General features: G+C 41.7%; 1 protein-coding gene across 14 annotated transcripts in view; it reads left to right on the top strand.

Annotated features, from left to right (window-relative positions):
- Positions 1–17,533, top strand: part of SEMA4D (semaphorin 4D) — a 103,884-nt gene that overhangs the window by 17,511 nt on the left and 68,840 nt on the right. The window lies entirely within an intron of this gene.

A 17,533-nucleotide genomic window follows, 5' to 3' on the forward strand; every position in this document is an offset into this window, starting at 1 on the left:
ATCTAAATTCTATTAAATCATGATCATGCTTTTGTTTTTGATGAAAACTTAGAGTATGTGTTGCATAACTAGTATATGCTTTTTCTGGTTTTACTCTTTTTAAATTTAATTGTGCCTTGATTATCAGCGTCACTGAAGCTCACTTGAATAAATGAATGGAACTCACTACACACAAACCCAAATTCGCAACCAGGCCATGAATATTAGTTTAAAGTTACGTTTCAATTGCCTAGTTGGAATTAAGGCACAAACAAGGCCAGATGTTGAAAACTCACCAGAACGATTTATTTAACAACAGTTTAAATGGTTGAAGTAGGCAGAGAGATAGAAAAGAGCAAGCAGATAGTCACCACCCGTGGATCCAGCGATGTCTCATTGGTCTTTTTTTACCCAGTATATCATAGGTGGCAGCAGAAAGAGCTTACCTGTTGGTCTGTTTGGCTACCTTTCACACTTTTGGTTTCCCCTCATTTGCATACAAGGCGTAGTGAGGCGGTTCTAGGAGGTGGCTATTTGCATGTGAGGCGTAGTGGGGCGGACCATCATTTGCGTGCAAAGCACGGCGGGGCCCTTCCAGGGTGTGGTGGATTTAGCATGTGCACAGTCACACGTGAATCTTTTGACCCCTACCTTGAAGTGTTCCTTACTTAACCTTTCAGCTGGCGCAGGTGCCCTCTATAGCAAAAGCCCCAGTAACAGCAGAAAGGAGGTGGGTACAGCCCTGCCTGTGTGGCACCACACCCTGACACTCCACTCCGCACACCTCCAGCAGACACATTGCCGTGGTCACGATGGTTCCTTTGCACAAACAGTGCACGGAGGAGGGTTTGAGGCAAGGTTCCAATTTAGACTCCCACAAGTGCAAAACAAAAGGCAAACCAAGAGCAAAATCTGCCTTTTAGGAGACATCAGAATAATCTTCCACGCTTCTAAAAGTGGATCAAAAGAAATGAACCTTTGTTACTTTGGGTTGCTTTGTGGTGGCTAGGCATGTAATGCTGTCTGAGGCTTGATGTCTTGAAATGACTTTTCCCATCCTACTATAAAAAAATAGATGTGTGTGTATATATATTTATATCTGAGGAGATGAGCAGGTAGCGGACACAATAAGAGCTGAGGATGTAGAGTGCAGAATGGGGAAAGCTTTTACAGTAAGTGAGACCATGGTGCAGACAATGAATTGGATACGTCTCTTTAGGAAGTTCATCTTTGTTGAGAAGAGGGTTTTTCCTGCAAAATGTCATGACTGAGTTAAATGGTGGCTGTGTGTCGGGGCGCAGCGAGCCAGGATGGGTGCAGGCAGGAGAGCAGCATTTCACCTGGAGGTGGTAGGTCCCTCAGAAAGAGTTTGCTGTAACAGGCTTTTCTTGGTTTTGCTTTCAGGGCTGCTGAGAGATGAGGTTTATTTTTGTGGGTGCAGTTGGCTCTTCTCTGCACTCAGCGCGAGTGATTCGAGAGGGTGATCCTATCTATTGGTGGGAGACATGTATGATAACAGACCTGCTTTTCTCCCAAATGGCTGAAAACTAACACATGGTGTAATCTGGGGGAATGGTACAGCTGATACTTCCAATCTAGAGTAGCTGTCTTTGTCTCCCTCTGCGGTTGGTGCTGCTCTCCCCATTTTCTCTCTGGATACGTAGCTGTGTATGCTTTTCTCTATTTTTCTTAAGCTAATCAGATACCGTGTGACTGTCTTGTATAACTCACTCTTTCTAGGGCCTGGGGTATTAATGCACTTACTTCACTACACACTATTCTGCTTTTGCTTTTGTACCTGTCCCCGACGTTGTAATTAGTTTTCCCCTGAGCTGTGCAGGCTCTGGAAGTGCTGCAGGGTGGCTCAGCAGGTCCTCTGCCCACCTGCTGGTGGTGGCTGCTGCCCTGGGAGCCTCACCTGCCGACGGGCTGTCTGCCAGTGTGCCTTTGCAAAGAGATCTGCTGGGCCGCCCAGGGTGTCGAGGGGGAAACCACAACAGGAGGTAGCAAGGAGAAATGAATATTCCTCCCATTAAAGTTGCATCCCCTTCCACTGCTTCTCTCTTTTGACACAAAGTGCATTTTGCTGGGACTTTTTTTTTTTTTTTTTTTTACAACCCACAACCCCTTGTATTTTTAAAGTATTTTTCAAGTATTTTTCGTGATGCAATTTTCATTTGTGAACTGAGAATAACTGCTTTTTGGTAGCAGAGTTGTGCTGTAAGTATAAGCTGAAGAAGTGTAGTTGCACATCTGGAGTGGACAGTGCTTAGATTTCCTTTTTTCATTTTTCTGTCACGAGCTAAATGGTTAAAACAGTGAAGAGAGGTTTTTGGTTACTATATTTGTGTCAGTTGACTGCATGTTTTTCTTATTAATGAAATGTGGCTAACCCAGTAGTTGGCATCTGCTATGAGAGAGGGTGAATGAGAGAGGGAAATATCAAAGATCAGTTTTTTGACTTTGCTTTGTAGACCAGCTATTTAACATAGTACAGTAAAACATAGCAATTTCAGCAGTTCAGAAGGATCCTGGCATTCTCACATTGGTTTATTGCATGAACAAAGTAGCTATTGTTCTCCTGGTTGTTGCTGTTGGCCTTCATCAGTGTAAAATAAGGTCCACAAGAACTTTCTGTGAAACTAACAATCTCTTTTAAAGAGTCACAAACGTTTGAGATTAGTCCGGCATTGCTTCAGTAGCATGAACAAGAACCAGATGGGTTGTGTAGTGCAGCATGCCAGAGCAGAAGGCAGTGGTGCATGCTGGCTTTCGCAGTTGAAATGGCTTGTAAAAATAATGCTGACAAAGTCGCGCCATTGCATTAGCTTCCAGAGATGCAAACAATCAAGAGGCTTGGGGAGGGCTGCCTTGGCTGACGTGCCACGTTTTGTTTGGCCTCTGGGAGAGCCACGGCATAATCAAATACAAAATGAAGAAGCTTGTTTTTGAAAGGTTTACGGGACTTTGGGTGATAGCCTCGTGATTGTGAAATTATGTGGACAACAGAAATCCGCAGTTTGAATCTTACAACTGTGAGGAAAATTTTCAACAAATTCAACAAGTGAGCTTAAAATGGCTTAAAGTTGCCTGAAAGACCAAAGTAAAATAGTGCATAAGCTGACTTTCATGCCTGTAAACATTTTTCTCCTCTTATATTAAATGTTGCTTTAAACTTTAAAGGCATCAGTCAATTAAAAAAGTCTGTACCTTTCTAAATTTTTTTATAAATACGAGTAAATATATTACTTTATTAATACATATTATAGTACCTAACATAATATATATGTTAATATATATTATTATAAGTAATTATAGTAATTACATTATTAATAATGTAAATACAAATTTTCTTGTCTGGAAATCTAGTGGAAGACAGGATCCTGAAGGGCCCTGTTTAGTTGAAGCTCAGATGTTATTCTGAGGACATAGGAGGAACTTTGAGAAGAAATAATAGGTTATACCTGTTTCTTTGGTCTGAGAAGCATCTAGTTACAAGCTCAGGAATCTTACAGCTCTTATAATAAGATCTGCCTTATTGCTTGGGGTTTGTGGGTGACAGAAGCAGATGAGATATATTTTAGGAAGTAGTCAAGGATGGAGAAGGAGGGCAGCTTGAGCTCAGTGCCAACTGATCAGGTTTTGTACATCTTTCTAGGTGATGGGGATTAATTATTTTCTGAAGAGACCATCTGTGCCTTCAGAGGGTGGAGGCTTGCAGAACTCCTGAGGAGTATGTTTAATAGTAGCACTTCCACACCAGGCAGTTCTGCTCTGCTTGAGAATTTGCAGTCTTGTGGAGGGAACAACTGGTGGGGGAAGAAAGATGCTTAATGTTGTGCTAGCACATGCTGTTGGCTTCAGCCTGGTGGATGATTTCCAGAGCAGTGGGTTCTGCTAGTATATTTTCAATAACCTTTCAGCTCACGTGTGTCTTCATCAGGGTACTAAACACTGGGAGTGCAAATGCTTTAGTCAAATGATAATTTGTGCAGAGATGTGTGTTACCAAGAGGAATGAGAATTCCTCCAAACCATGTTGCTAACACAGGCAAAACACCACATATTGCTGCTCTCCTTTTGCTCCAGACTGTCCCAGATGGCTTCAGATCCTGTCTCAAGTTTTAAGAGAAAGTTTTCTGAGGTCTGGCATGTATGCAGAACACACAATGTCTTGAGGCTGAAGTTTATCTTCCCATTAATTTGATTTTAAAGTCTATCACTTTCCTGGCCTACACTGAGATTTTTTTCCATGTGGAGTTTCTCATGAAGGCTCTCAATTACCATGTGCAATTTGGGGAGTTCCTCTTGTGCTGCCTTCAGCTGATGTTTTGTCGGTGTACTTACATTGTAATTTATATTGTGTTATAATTGCTGTTTATGAATTACACCTGCACTATGCTAGAGGTTATCTAGAAATTGAGAAGTAAATGGTGTAGCACAATATAAGCATAAAATATAAAATAAATGTGTGCTGAGACACTGCCTTTGCATTAGTGTGAAATGTGTCTCAGTTAAATATGCAAAAATATGCAGAGAGAACACTTGTAATAATGCCATGCAAGGTTGAAGGAGTTAATATGGAGAACTTGTATTGAAATGATTCATGGTAAATAAGAGGAGACTTAGAGGACTGTGGCTTTATGACAGAGACATTTTAAAATCTAGGTGGGATTTTTCAAAGTTGTGTATATAACCAAAGAGAAATTAAGAAGTTTTTTTTCAAAGTAATTTTCAGATGGGTGACTGAGTAGAGCTTTGCTCCGTAATGACTAGACATTATATTTCCAAAGCACGTATGTACTGATGCTTGGGTTTAGCTTCCAACTTGGTAATGGGTTGGGCAGCGTCATAATGAGAAAAATCTGTGCTGTAAAGATTTTTTTTTTATTTTTTTTTTGGTGTAAAAATAGAGAAATGTATTAAATACAGGCAGAAGACTGAATAGCCTTGATCTGTGTTGTCTCTCTGAGGTATATGTGTGAACTCTTTCTGAGCCCTGCATTGGGATTATGAGGTTTTCTTTTTCTGAGGGAGCAGCAGTTGGAGCAGCAGGCAGTCATGTGGATTGCTGCCCTGAAAAGGGCATGCATACTGCTGCAGCCGCTGTGCTGAAGTTTTCGTTGTTTCCGGATCTTGTAGCTACAACTGCATTGTAGAAATACTGAGGAAAAATGTAAAAAGAAGACTCTTGATAAAGCCAGGCAAACATCTGGGGGAAAACAGTTGTCTTGTATTGTCCTGCCTGTCCCTTCAGTGCCCTCTCTCTTGCCCAAGACAGAGGGTGGTGAGGCATGGTGATATGCTTTAGCTTATCTGAAGTGAAAAGATAACCTGATGCTTCCCTGAAGTACTTCCCTGAAGAAAAGCAAGTTAAAGGTGTTAGCTCCTGAGTAACATGGACATCTGGAATAACTGGGTGAAGTTCTGTACCAAGCCCTGGAACTTGTCCACTACTCTCATTTTCCCCATCCAGAAAATGGACCTCTCCTCATTTTGTTTCTAATGATTGCAAATCCCCCGTGTCGTCTTATTACCAATCTCCGCATTGAGAGTCTGCACATTTTATTGTTGATCTTCAGTTTCTGGCTGCTGGATCTGTTCAGTACTTTATTAAATGAAAGACCACGTTCTCCTATACCCATGATAAGCTGTAAGTTGCCTGCCTGTTGCTTAGACTGTACTAAGTGTGGGTTTGTTTAAGCAAATGGTTTTCTGTTGAAATTGTTGATCTCTGTGTTCAGAGAATGGTATAAATGTCTGTCGTTAGTACTGTTAAAATTCCAGAATACAGCGTTGTAAAGCTGGAAGTCTTAAAGTATAGTAAAATGAGATTATAGGAAAGAATAAATGACTGAGCAAAATCAGTAATAAATCTTGGTTTGTTGTGTTTTTTTTTTTTTTTGTTGGCTTATTAAATGTTTTAAATACAATGCTAAGTAGCTTGCCACCTAAAAGCACAGTCCTGGAACTACCAAGCTGATAATTTGGTTTTAGGTAAATAATTAATTTTTCTTCTTTTACCTGACTGAGATGGCTGGAGGGAAGGATGGTTGATTGTGTTATTGAGTGGACTAGTTATATAACGTAGGCTTTTTACGCTGTAACTAATATTAATGCCAAATAACTCTGAGAATTAATTTGGTTTTAGTTAGTGTGCATAGAGAGCTGTAGTAGTTGCATGCTATTTAAACATGAAAACAGTGTTTAAATACAGGTGGAGTAGGAATTTCTGAACCAGCAAATGCAGCAAAATTTGATTTAAACTTCTTGTTTAATTACTTGTATGTTGATAAATGTATCCTAACCTGTGAGCTGGAGCCGCGTGGTCTGCTGCTTCTTCTCCTGGTAAAAATAAAAGGAACCTTCAGCACAGTTGTCCCACGTCTGCTTTAAGTTGTACTTTTGCTGGCAAGTGGGAGGGGGGAAGTGTTCTAAAGACAAAGCAAGTGCCAAGGGGAGCAGCAGTTGGCCTGTGATGGGCAGCATAGGGTCGAGGCAGTGCAGCTGACAGTGTATGTGGTGGTTGGAGTCAGGATCAGGGTCCCCAAAGACGTGAGGTGGGGCAAAAAAGCTGCTTGGTGCATTGCCTGTAGGTATGCTTTCGCAGTGAAGCTGAAGTCCTAATTCTGTAGCAATAACCTCTTATTCACAGTTTTTCTAGAATTTTTTTTTTAGTATAGGGAACAGTTGCTCTGCTCCTGAGTGCATTTTATTTTATTTTATTTAATTTATCTTACGTTGAAGCATGTTTCTGAACCTGGGACCAACCTTGGTTAGCTCTTAAAGAGCTTTGCAGAGAAGTGTGTATACAATCAGTTTAGGAGGAGGAAACTATTCCTAGCAGTTGTGTGAAACTGTTCATGCAGATGATGCTGACTTGCAATGGAAACATGCACTCCCATATTTATACCCTTAACTTCATGATGCTGATGTGCTTAAGTGGTGATTCTGATGAGATCTACGTATTCGGTCTCAAGTGTCCCTCCTTCACAGTAGCTTTTTGTGACATACAGTCTGTTTTTCAGTGCAATTTACCCTGAGATTCAGTGTAATTTATGTAATTTACCTTTACTCAAGTAGGGTTTTCTGTTGAAAAGGGTATTTTAGCTATCTTATCGTAAGGTTTACAAAGGAATTGGGTTTAATTGCTCACACTGAAGTGCTCACCCCTCCTCACTTGCACTCACTCTGCACATGAAACATGTTAATTCTCTCCCGCCCTCCCCCCATTTCATTTTCTTTTGCATTAGTAAGGCCTTCTGGGAAATACAAGCAGAAATAAAAGGCTTTTCTGTAGCCCTTTCTCCCTCAGGAATGCATAGAAACAAGCTCCTTGGATCTGGTCCACAAACTTGAAACTTGATTTTAGGGAAAAAAACCCCACAAACCTACAATCCTGTGTACATGTTACTAAGAGAGTCCTAATTACAAATTGAGGTAAAGTTATAGGAGCTCATGGTACTGTAAAAAACAAACAAAAAACCCCCAAAAAACCCAAACCAAAGCCCCAGAACATATTCCTTATTTGCAATCTTTATGTTTTGCTGAGGTTTGTTTCCAAAGCAGGTATTTAAAGTTCTATGACCTTTTAAAAGCTTTGTGACCTTTGCTTGTCCTTCATCTTTATTAATAGTGTGTACCCAGACAGTCTAAGTAGAAGAAGCTTATTTTGTTCACAAAGATTACTGAAGTGTAGTGATGGTTTCTCAACTACTAGTAGTACTCAGACATTTTGCCTTAACCATAGCAAGAAGCGTGCCCTTTGCCTTGGGATAGCTATCTATGCGTTCTAGTTACATATGCATGAAAATCCATGAGAAAAGGTACTGCAGGTTTTTACAGCAATGTTGTTATATTGATAATTGATATCAGTACAGTACCACAGGCAGAAAGGCCAGGCTGGGCCTCGTGTAGTCTGTACCCCACTGTGCACTGGGACATATAGGAATGCTTGCAGCTTGGGGTGGGCTGACCATCATGTTATGGAGGACCCTAAACTTTGAGCTACCTATGCATCTCAATGACTCTTGGGGCACACAGGTGCTGCACCTTCCTAAGGAAGACCTTGTGAGGAGCTAGCCTGGGGTTAGCCATAGTGGCACAGTGGTGCTGCCAGGGTAGGGAGAATACTCAGTGGTGCGATGGCTTAGGCACGTGGCCTGTCTGTGTCACCGGGCATGTGCCGGTGTCCATGCTCTCCTCTTCCCACCTAAAACAGATGTAAGCACGGCTTGAGGCATGTGAAGCATGAACACAAGCCCTTATTGGTGGGTTGATGTGGTTGTTCCCAATGTATGCTTGCCTGCGTGTTCATCTTTGCCACAGGCAAAAATAGAGTTGGCTTTTTCTCCACCGTGATTATATGTATTATTTGAATGTAGCTTGAAAATTGCATAAGAAAACTGTTATTGTGAATACATATGCAAATATCCAATGTCACCACTTGCTTGTTAAACTAACTTGAGAGCATCAGTGGTGGTGTTTTACATGGTTCATGTGATCATCGCATTTATGGAGGCTCATGCTTCTCAGTGTTGGTGCATCACTGCCATTGAATATGCCAGAAAAGCCAGCCTAAAGTTTTTTGCCAATTCCCACTCCCTCCTCTTGTATGCATGCAGCCTCTCCAGAAGTGGTGGTGCAGCTGTTTGGAGGCCTGACACACCAGTGCTGCTTGCTGATGGTATGGTATGGCCCTACCAGCGATGAAGCAGTGCTGCTGCAGGGGCAGGAGCTGCTTCAGCTAGTTTTGCCAGTGGAGGGAGTGTCGGTGAAACAGTGGTGTGATCCATGCTGTGGTGAGCTGAAGCATGAAAATGGGCATCAGCAAATTAGGGGTGAATCTGACTTGACTGAAGTAACAGTTTCTTTCAGCTGATAAAAATGTTTCATAAATACAAGCTTTCTTTCGGTTGTTACCTAGTGTGGAATAGTAGGTCGTGTTCCTTGGCAGCCACCAAAGGAGAAAATTATCTTAATTCCATGCCTCTCCCTGAAGTGAGAGGTTATGATCTCTGTGATGACAGGCTGTGGGATTATCTCTTCTCTCCCCCCAAGTTTTAGGGTGGAATTGCAGAGGATGAGGTGTAGGAGACCTGTTGCACAATGTCCTCCTCCTTTTGATGCTGATGTCTTCGCCTCATGGCTTGGTGATCTCCTCTGCTCCTCCGTGTCTGTTACAGCTTGCTTTGATAATGGCATCCAACACCCCAGTGCCTCCTGCTGACAGTTTCTTAGAGTGGGCTGGCTATTTTGTTTTCTCTCTAATTTTAAGTTCAGGTTAGTAATTGATCTTGTTTGTTCAGGCACAGATTTTTGCCTTCTCGTTTGCTTTCAGCAGGTAGGACTTTGTTCTGCAGGCCATCTTGGTTTAAAAATGGATGTTCATCGTAGAGGAGGGCTCTCCCATAAGGTCAGCAGAGGTGGTGTAATCTTGTCCATAGGCTTTTGGGTATGCTGTCCAACACTGACTAGCTTGCTGGGATTAATTGCTTTGCTGCAGTGAATTGGGGGGCATTTGCTATGTTTGTGTTATTATCAGTGTGTGGTGCTTTTTCACAGCTCACATTCTGCTTCTTAAGTGGTTTCCCCAAGATTTAATATGCTGCTTCCAACCTATATTTTTAAATTATGTTGAGCAAGTTGCTGATTTTAATAGGGAATAGTCATTCAGTAATGACTTTGAAGGCAGTAGGCGGTGGTTTGCTACAAAACTGTCATGCTTTAGCTCACCCTTGTGTGACAGTTGCCATGAAGTTTGTTGGTTCAGCAGGCTTAACACTGGACTACTTATTAGGTAAGAAGGCTGAAAGCAGTTGTTTTTGTTTAATTAGAAAACTGTTAGCTTTCTGTGGATTGGTATACTTTTCATGGAATTGTATAATACATAAATACAGGATGTGGTTAGTCTTATTTGGGAGCATCGTTTGCTTTGAATGGTGGAAAAATGCTAAGAAAAATGTGTTAGAAACCACAGCTGTTTAATGATGGGGGATGTTAATCTACTCCTTGAGTTGAGGTTTTTATTTTTCGGTATACAGAAATCTTTCTGTATCAAAACTTGCATCATAGGGACAGAATGGTGTGTAGCGTCTTCTCTTTAGTCATCTTTCTGAGGGAAGGGATGCTATAGGCATGATGAGTCTTGAATCTATCTGTTGAAGAGTGCCTGGAGAGTAAAGCGTACTTAATCAAGCTGAGTATGTTTATCTAGCACTATAAACTCCTAATTTGCTAGATTTCTATTCTTTAGACTAGTTTTATTTCAAATAATATGTGTCTGTGGAATAGGTTTTCGGAATGGGGAATGTACCTCCTCTTTTTACAAGGGGTGCGGTGTTGTTTTGTGTTCATGGGTCATAAGGGTGTGTAGATGAGCTGGGTTTCTGCAAAGCTAGAACCAGGTAACAGTTGGAGGTTTTATAGTTGTGGTTTGATTTCTTTTTTTTGTTTTTGTTTAAGTTCTAGTTCAAAGAAAAAGCATTTGCCAGTCAGGTTCTAGGTGAAAGACTTAAGCAATAGTTTAGAGATATAAAATTAGTATTGGTAAAAACTGTCTTTGCATGCCTTAGGAAAAGAGGGTTGACCCTTAATGTGAAACAAATGGATCAGCTAATGTATTTGGCATGGATAAGATGCCTTTTAAGAGTCCAATAATTCAGTTGCATGGTTTAGCATTGAACAAAGCCCCTTCTTACAATAATAAAACTGCCTGATATTGTGCCTCAAATTATTTATGGTAGATGATAGCTGTAGACCTCCTTCCTTCTTCTGCAAGGTATTTTAATGTTTGTCACACAGGGAGCCTGGCTGTTGCAGCAGTGTTGGCTAGCCGCTGTTGGCTCAGAATGGCCAGTCCTTTGGGGCAGCCAGAGGCTGATGGGGGATGTGAGATGCAGCGAAGATCCACGGAGAATCTTCTTTGACCCAGACTCTTTGCTGAACAGAAACATAGCAGGGCGTCCATTACGGAGGGAATGATTACTGATACAACGGCAGGCTCTTAAGTTCGTTTTAGTACTGTATCATCTGAGGATTTTTTTGAAGAGCATGGATTTAATTTTCTTTCTAAACTAGGTGTAGAGCTATTTACCTGTCTTGTGTTTGACAGTGACTCTTTTTTTAATATCTTGATGCTAATTTTTTGTCCCACCTTGTAAATATGTGGAGTCCTGACATGGCAATGTCTGCCTGGTGGCCGTCGGGCTGGCATCTGCAGCCTTTCTGCCCCTCTTGCAGGCATGGAGTGTCAGGGAGGACCAGCCACTGGCCATTTCCTGCCTGTGGGCGCTGTGCCCCAGCGGTGCCATCTCCATAAAGCGATGGCCTTTGTGAAGGGCCTCTGGAGCTGAATGGGTCCAAACCCTCTCTGACTGAGGACAGGCAGCAGGCATGTTCCCCCTCGGTCAATGATTGAGAGAGGTGCAGTGCTGCCACAGCTCCTCTCAGCACCATTACAGAAATGGCCTCCCTTTCTACTAATTTGTGCTTCTTACCAAGTTTTTACAGGTCACAGTGTTTCCCTGTCATGAGCACCGACCTGCTCGATGAATTCCCTGCCCTGCTGCCTCCTTGCTCCCCGCCATAGCTCCCACCAGGCTGCCACCACCTGCCAGAGGGACCAGGCCCCGAGCATCTGGGAAGAGGAGTGAACTCCATTCTTTTGCCCTCCCTGTGGTTTTTTTTTTTTTGGGGAACGGTCTTGCTTGCATGGTGAACAGCTGAAATAGTGGTTTGTGAGCACAGGGGTCAAGGCTGGCCTTCAATCCAGCGCAGGGGAGGGAGCGCAAGCTGTGGGACTGTGTCCCTCACAATAGCTTCAGCAGCTGTGTCCCCTTCTCATGTCAGTGAAGAGCTGTGAGTCACCTCTTTTCTGTCTGTAGAAATTGGATTCATCAAAAAGCAGGTTAGTGAGCAAGATGCCTTCTTGGAGGTTTCATGTTTGGTATCAGGTGGCGACAGGACTTGCTGTGAGAGTTGGGCTCTGTCGCTTTTGGGTAATGGTGCCATTAATGAGGTTTTCTCCTGTGTAATCTGGGAGTATTCGTTGTTCAAACTAATGTGTTTTTTCTGAATGCTAACTTGTTCCATGTGGGCCACGAGGTTTCTGTGATTTGCTGGGCTCACAGTGCAGTATTGTATTGGACTTTATTTCTGCTTTTCCCATTTTGGTGTTGCTGAGCTCTTTCCTGAAATCCTTTGGGTTCTGCAGCCTATTTTTTAAGTAGGTATTTTTACCTGTATTATTGAGGAGCTTTCCAGAGTAGACATGTTAGCCACTACCTTAAATCTCCATGGCCTCTGCTTTCCTGGTGCACTAGAGTACTGTACTGAGATGACATCAATTACTTCTTAAATAAGTCAAATTCTAAACAAAAATGGTCCCCGAAACTAGAAAGCCAACTGGTGGAAAACACAATGCCCTTTCTCTTCCCTTGTTGTCACCACTCTGTTTTCCTCCCTGTGGTGAACAGAGCACCTGTGGCTGGGAGGATGGTGGCTGGATGCAGTGGTGGCTGGGCTGGCTGTGGGACTGGGGGAGATGAGGCTGCATTGGGCAGCATGGCATGGGGGTGCTCCAGCCCCTCTGGTGTTGCTCACGGGCAGCCCTCCCCTCAGCTTCCTGCCTGTTTGTACTGAAATTTCAATTTCTTCTTGTCTATGTAACATTTTGAAACTCAGCTGAGAGGAAGGTGTTGGGATTCTCGCTGCCCAAAGAAGGTGAGTGCAGATGGTAGTTAATCAGAGTGATTTCTGCTGAGTGATGAAGGCAAGAGGTTTGCTAGCTTGTAATGGGTGAAAGGGGAAGAAGGAAATGAGTCAGAAGTTTTAATTTTGTTTGTCATAATACCATTTGACAGTGGTACCATAATACCACTTCCTTCATCCTGGAAGCTTTTATGTATGTTTTTGCTGATGGGTATTAGAGAATGAAGGTGGACTTTTTTGTCTTTTAGCAATGTGAGAACTGGACTCAGGTTGAAGGGAAGTATGTGTATTCATGGTATTGTCAAAGTTGCGTGACAAGAAAAATATGTAATAGCTGTCTCAGTAGCTTATCCCATGTCCTTACTCAGGCAGAAGGATTTCTGCTTCTTGGCTTAGCTTCTTTACCCCCATGAAGTGGTGTACTTAGAGTCGAAAAAAGGATACAGAAGTGCCCTAAAACCTACTTTTTGTTTCCCAGCCTTAGGAGTGCTCTTTCTGTGATGATCTGGATGAAGTTGCATCACTTAATGAAAGATCTCAGTGTACCAAAATAATAGCGGATTTTAAAAAAACCCAAACAAACAAAACCAAAATACAAAAAAACCCCAACAACAATGAAAAAAAGATGGTCTTACCAATGCCCCTTGGGTTGTAAAACAAGTGTATCAGTGTCTTACAGATTCTGGATAGTAGATGTTTGCTGGAGCCTTCTTCCTTTGAGTAGCTGTAGAGCCACCTAAATTGTCTTGATATCAGAGGAGCCCAGTACTGACAGTCCCCAGAGCTGCTGGTCTGAGTCACGACTTTTGGCTTTGAACCTGGTTCCTTTGGGAAGATGAGGTCTTGGACAGCCATTGTCAAAAAAACAGATTTAAAAGCCGCTGCCAAGGATGCATTTGAAGGTTTGTGGGTTTTTGTAGTGTCTTAGCCATCGTGAACTGGGTCTATGTGTCTTTTTAATCTGTGGTGCTTGTAATGCATATCAGTTTAGCTAAGCTCACAAAAAACTTGGTTTAGTATCCTTCCAGTATCTTGTCTGCCTGTGGACAAGTCCTTGGGGGTTGGTAAGTGCTAGGAAATATGCTTATAGTGGGACAAATTCAAGAAGCACTACCCGTGTAGCTTACCAAATAAAAGGTAATGGCCATAAATTGATGAATACAAATGATGGGGAGGAGAAATTTAGTTGACCCCTCAGAGTGAGTTATGTAGGACTCTGATATTTGGAAGCTGAAAGCAGGCATTTCAGACCAGTAATAGCGCACACTTGCGTAACAGAAAATTGCTGATGGATTCTACATCTGCAAGAGGCTGTGCATTGGGTACTGTCTCCTTTTCTAAGAGCAGACTTTCACTTCAGCTGACTTGTGGAGAGGTTTAGCAGCCTCTGTTACCCAAGAGGGCAAACCAATTTTCAGTGTCAGCTTTTGGCTTTGTAGCTGCATGGTTTTTCTGTTTACATTTTCCCTCCTGTAAATGCTTAACATGTATTAACTATTCTTTGCAGGTTTGTTTCATTGCTTACAGGTTTCTTCCCCTCTAATTCACAGCTGTTGTGTTACTTACCTCTGTTTCAGCTTCATACCTTATTTCATCTGTATCCTAATTTAGAAGCAGAGACATTTGAAAGTACGAGAAACGCTGATACTTAGGAGAATTACAGTTTACAGCTACTCTGCTAATCTCTTCTAGTTTATTTTGAAGATAGCATTAAAACTAGGGTCATAAAAAGTAATGAATTTTAAGCCATTGTTTAAAGTCTTCACCTATCATTTTCATGAGATTATCACTTACAGACACTTGACATCAGCCAACCCATTTCCATATTGCTAATTCAATAACTTTTTTTCCTTACCTGAATTCCTAAATCATGTGGGCTCGTTACATAACCTGACACTAACAGGCTGTGATAGAATAAATCACTACCATTAGAGGCCCTTTACTTGTCTTACCCTATTATTTCTTTCTGTTCAGAGCTTTTATTTCTTTGCTTGTTTCTGAAGGTTGGACATACTTTCATCTGTTTTGCTCTTCTTGAGAAAATTGTGATGAAAGTATTTATTTTGCTCTTTTAAGTTGGTCCTCACATTATGCCAGCTGTGATTGCTACTTGTAGTTAGAGTGATAAAACATCACAGTTTAGAAATAATAATTAGATGAATTTTTGTTTTTAAATGTGTTGCACAAATTCATGGAACACTGCCACAAGTTCAAAATCCCCCTTACGTTCCTTTATGCAAGGAACCTTCTCCTTAACTTCTCCTTCAGATAAGTGTTTTGTGACTTCTTGTTATGTCTATTTTTAATTGAAGAATAACTCTGTCCAATCACAAATGTTTTGGAAGTGGATATCTCATTTTTTGAGACATTTGGCTCATATTCAAGTGTCAAAATGTCATATTGTATTCATATGTTTGAAAACTTGCAAAAGAGCACTAAATGTGACAAATTGGGATGAGGGAAGGAGAGTAAATGGTCCTTCAAAATGCCTTGGGAGGCATTTTGTGCAATCTTCTCTGGCTAATGATAGTGGCTAAGTGATACAATGTTGAAGCTAAAAAAACTTGATGACGCTTATGAAAGGGTGCAGTTCAGTGAAAAATTGAAAATTGTAATAGAAAGTCTTTCTTTTTACTTGTTTCAGTGAAAGATCTTTTTTTGAGTTTGTTGTTGAGGAGCAACACTACCTGCAGAAGTTCAAGTCCTTGTTGACTGTACAACCATCACTTTTTGCTCTGCAGTTGAACGTGTAAAGGAAAGACTAACAATGGTTTCATTATGTGATGGCTCCCAAACACGCTGTTGCCTGATGGGCAAAGAAATGTCAGCTTTAATTAATGAGCAGTTTGTTAGTACAGTTTGTTTGTTTGAACTGTGCTAGCAGGCCCATTGCTCAGTGATACTCTAACCTACAGGAATACTTAGTCCTCTGCCTTGGAAACTCAGACTGGTGTATGAATTGCAACATCAGAAATCTACTGATAGGCAGAACAGTTAGACTGACGCCAGTAGCTGTGAATTACGATTTATCTGCTCTGAAGCTCCACTTTGGAGTGACAGGTTTAGCATGCAGCTCTGCTGACAGGGAAGTGAATGGGTACCAACCACCCTTAGACAGAAGGTTTTAATCACGGGCTTCCTCGTTCCAATTCTCAAGATGGTAATACCGACCTAAATCGATTTAGTAACTGTAGTGTTTTCTCTTTGGGAACCCGTGATGCTGTAAATTTATAGTGAGGTAGACATACTTTTTAAAATGAAGTATCACATAATTCACTACTAGGGGTGCATAGCATGAAACGCGAAGGTTGATGAAATGCCGGTGTGTGAAAGTCTTAGTTGTATGTTAACTTATTCTTTGGCAGCTCTAAGCTTTCCTGACTACAGCTTTGGTAGAAAGCAATGCTTTCTGTCTGCTGCTTTGTCATGGCTATACCATGTGTCTTGGTCAGTCCGTCACTGTTCATTGATCTGGAGAGGGCAGCCATTAATTACTCATTTCACTGCCTGTTTCTCTAGCAGTTTTGCATTTAAGAACTGATAAGAATATCAGTCTTAACTTTGATAGAGTGAGATGTAAGTACTTGATTAAGCATTTAGTTCATTTCACATTAGGTAATTTAAAATTGTTTCTCAAAGAACCATGTCTTTCAGGTTGATTTTTGCAGTCTTTGCTTGCTGCCTGAAATTGCATGAAGCTGAGGGCTGTGAGATTTGTGTAACTATAATGCAGATAGTTCATGTTTGCCTTGGTTTTGTACATGATCCTTTATGGTACGTTCTCAGTCCTCAACATGTGGCAAGTAAGGTTTAAACATGCAAACAGTGCTTGTTCATATTTTTTTGTGATATCCAAGTAGTGAAACCAACTTGTGTTAGAAATTATACTTGCTAAACTTGTGGTTCAGGGGTTTATCTGCTTTGTCTCACAGCACGCAAATGGCTTTTGGTGTTCTGGAATCAATGAAGTTGCAAGACAAATAAAAGTAAGTAAACAGGCTTCAGCACAGGTGACTTGTCCCTCTCTTCTTCCTCAGTGGTCCTTTTTGGGTCCATTTTGAAGCATTTAGTTCCTGCCAAGGACTGGTAGCTTTCATCAGCATGGGAACGGAAGAGGGCTGTGGGAGAGCTGCGGTTCAACTGAAGCCCATGCTGTCTGTCCACTTAAGGGACTGAAACAAGGTCTGGAATGGGAAGAGGGCAGAGGTGGCGTGATCTGCGTTAAGTCCTGCTGTTCTGAGCTCCAGATCTCCTGCTTTTCAGTACATGTGTGTTTATAGGCTTTGATGTGTTGCAGATACTGTTGTAGATCAGAAGCCTTTAGCTGCATGTGGCGAGTGTGTTTCAGTGATGCTCAAGTTGGTGTTTTTGAAGTGCACTCCTGCCCGTGTGTCACAGAAGCACAGCTCGTGCATTTGAACTTGTGTTTATTCAGTCCTCTGGCATCAACATGGGGATTTCAGAGTTGACATGGCCCAGCCTTTCTGTATGCTTTTTACCTCCTTACTGGAGCTCAAACACAAGTTTCAAATAGAATCGGTTGGTGTTTGACAGCACTTTCTCACTTGGTTAGCAAGAGCACCCTAGGAGGTGATTAACCCTGTGTGTGCTGTGAGCTGAAGAAGCGTGATTCAGAGTTCATGTCAAGTCTCTGGTGCAAGTGCCAGAAGGAGAATTATATACAAGAGACTCAAAAGATAGCCTCATGCAAGTACAAGTTAAGGAGATGGGTGTATCAGTGGAAACCCCAACTTGTGATGCTTTGTTCCATGGCAGCAACTGGTCTGGTAGCTTCCAATCTATTTTCTCTGGTTGGCAGAATTTCAGTCAAAACCTTAACGTTT

Source organism: Rissa tridactyla, chromosome Z (genome assembly GCF_028500815.1).
Source record: "Rissa tridactyla isolate bRisTri1 chromosome Z, bRisTri1.patW.cur.20221130, whole genome shotgun sequence".
Taxonomy (NCBI): Eukaryota; Metazoa; Chordata; class Aves; order Charadriiformes; family Laridae; genus Rissa; species Rissa tridactyla.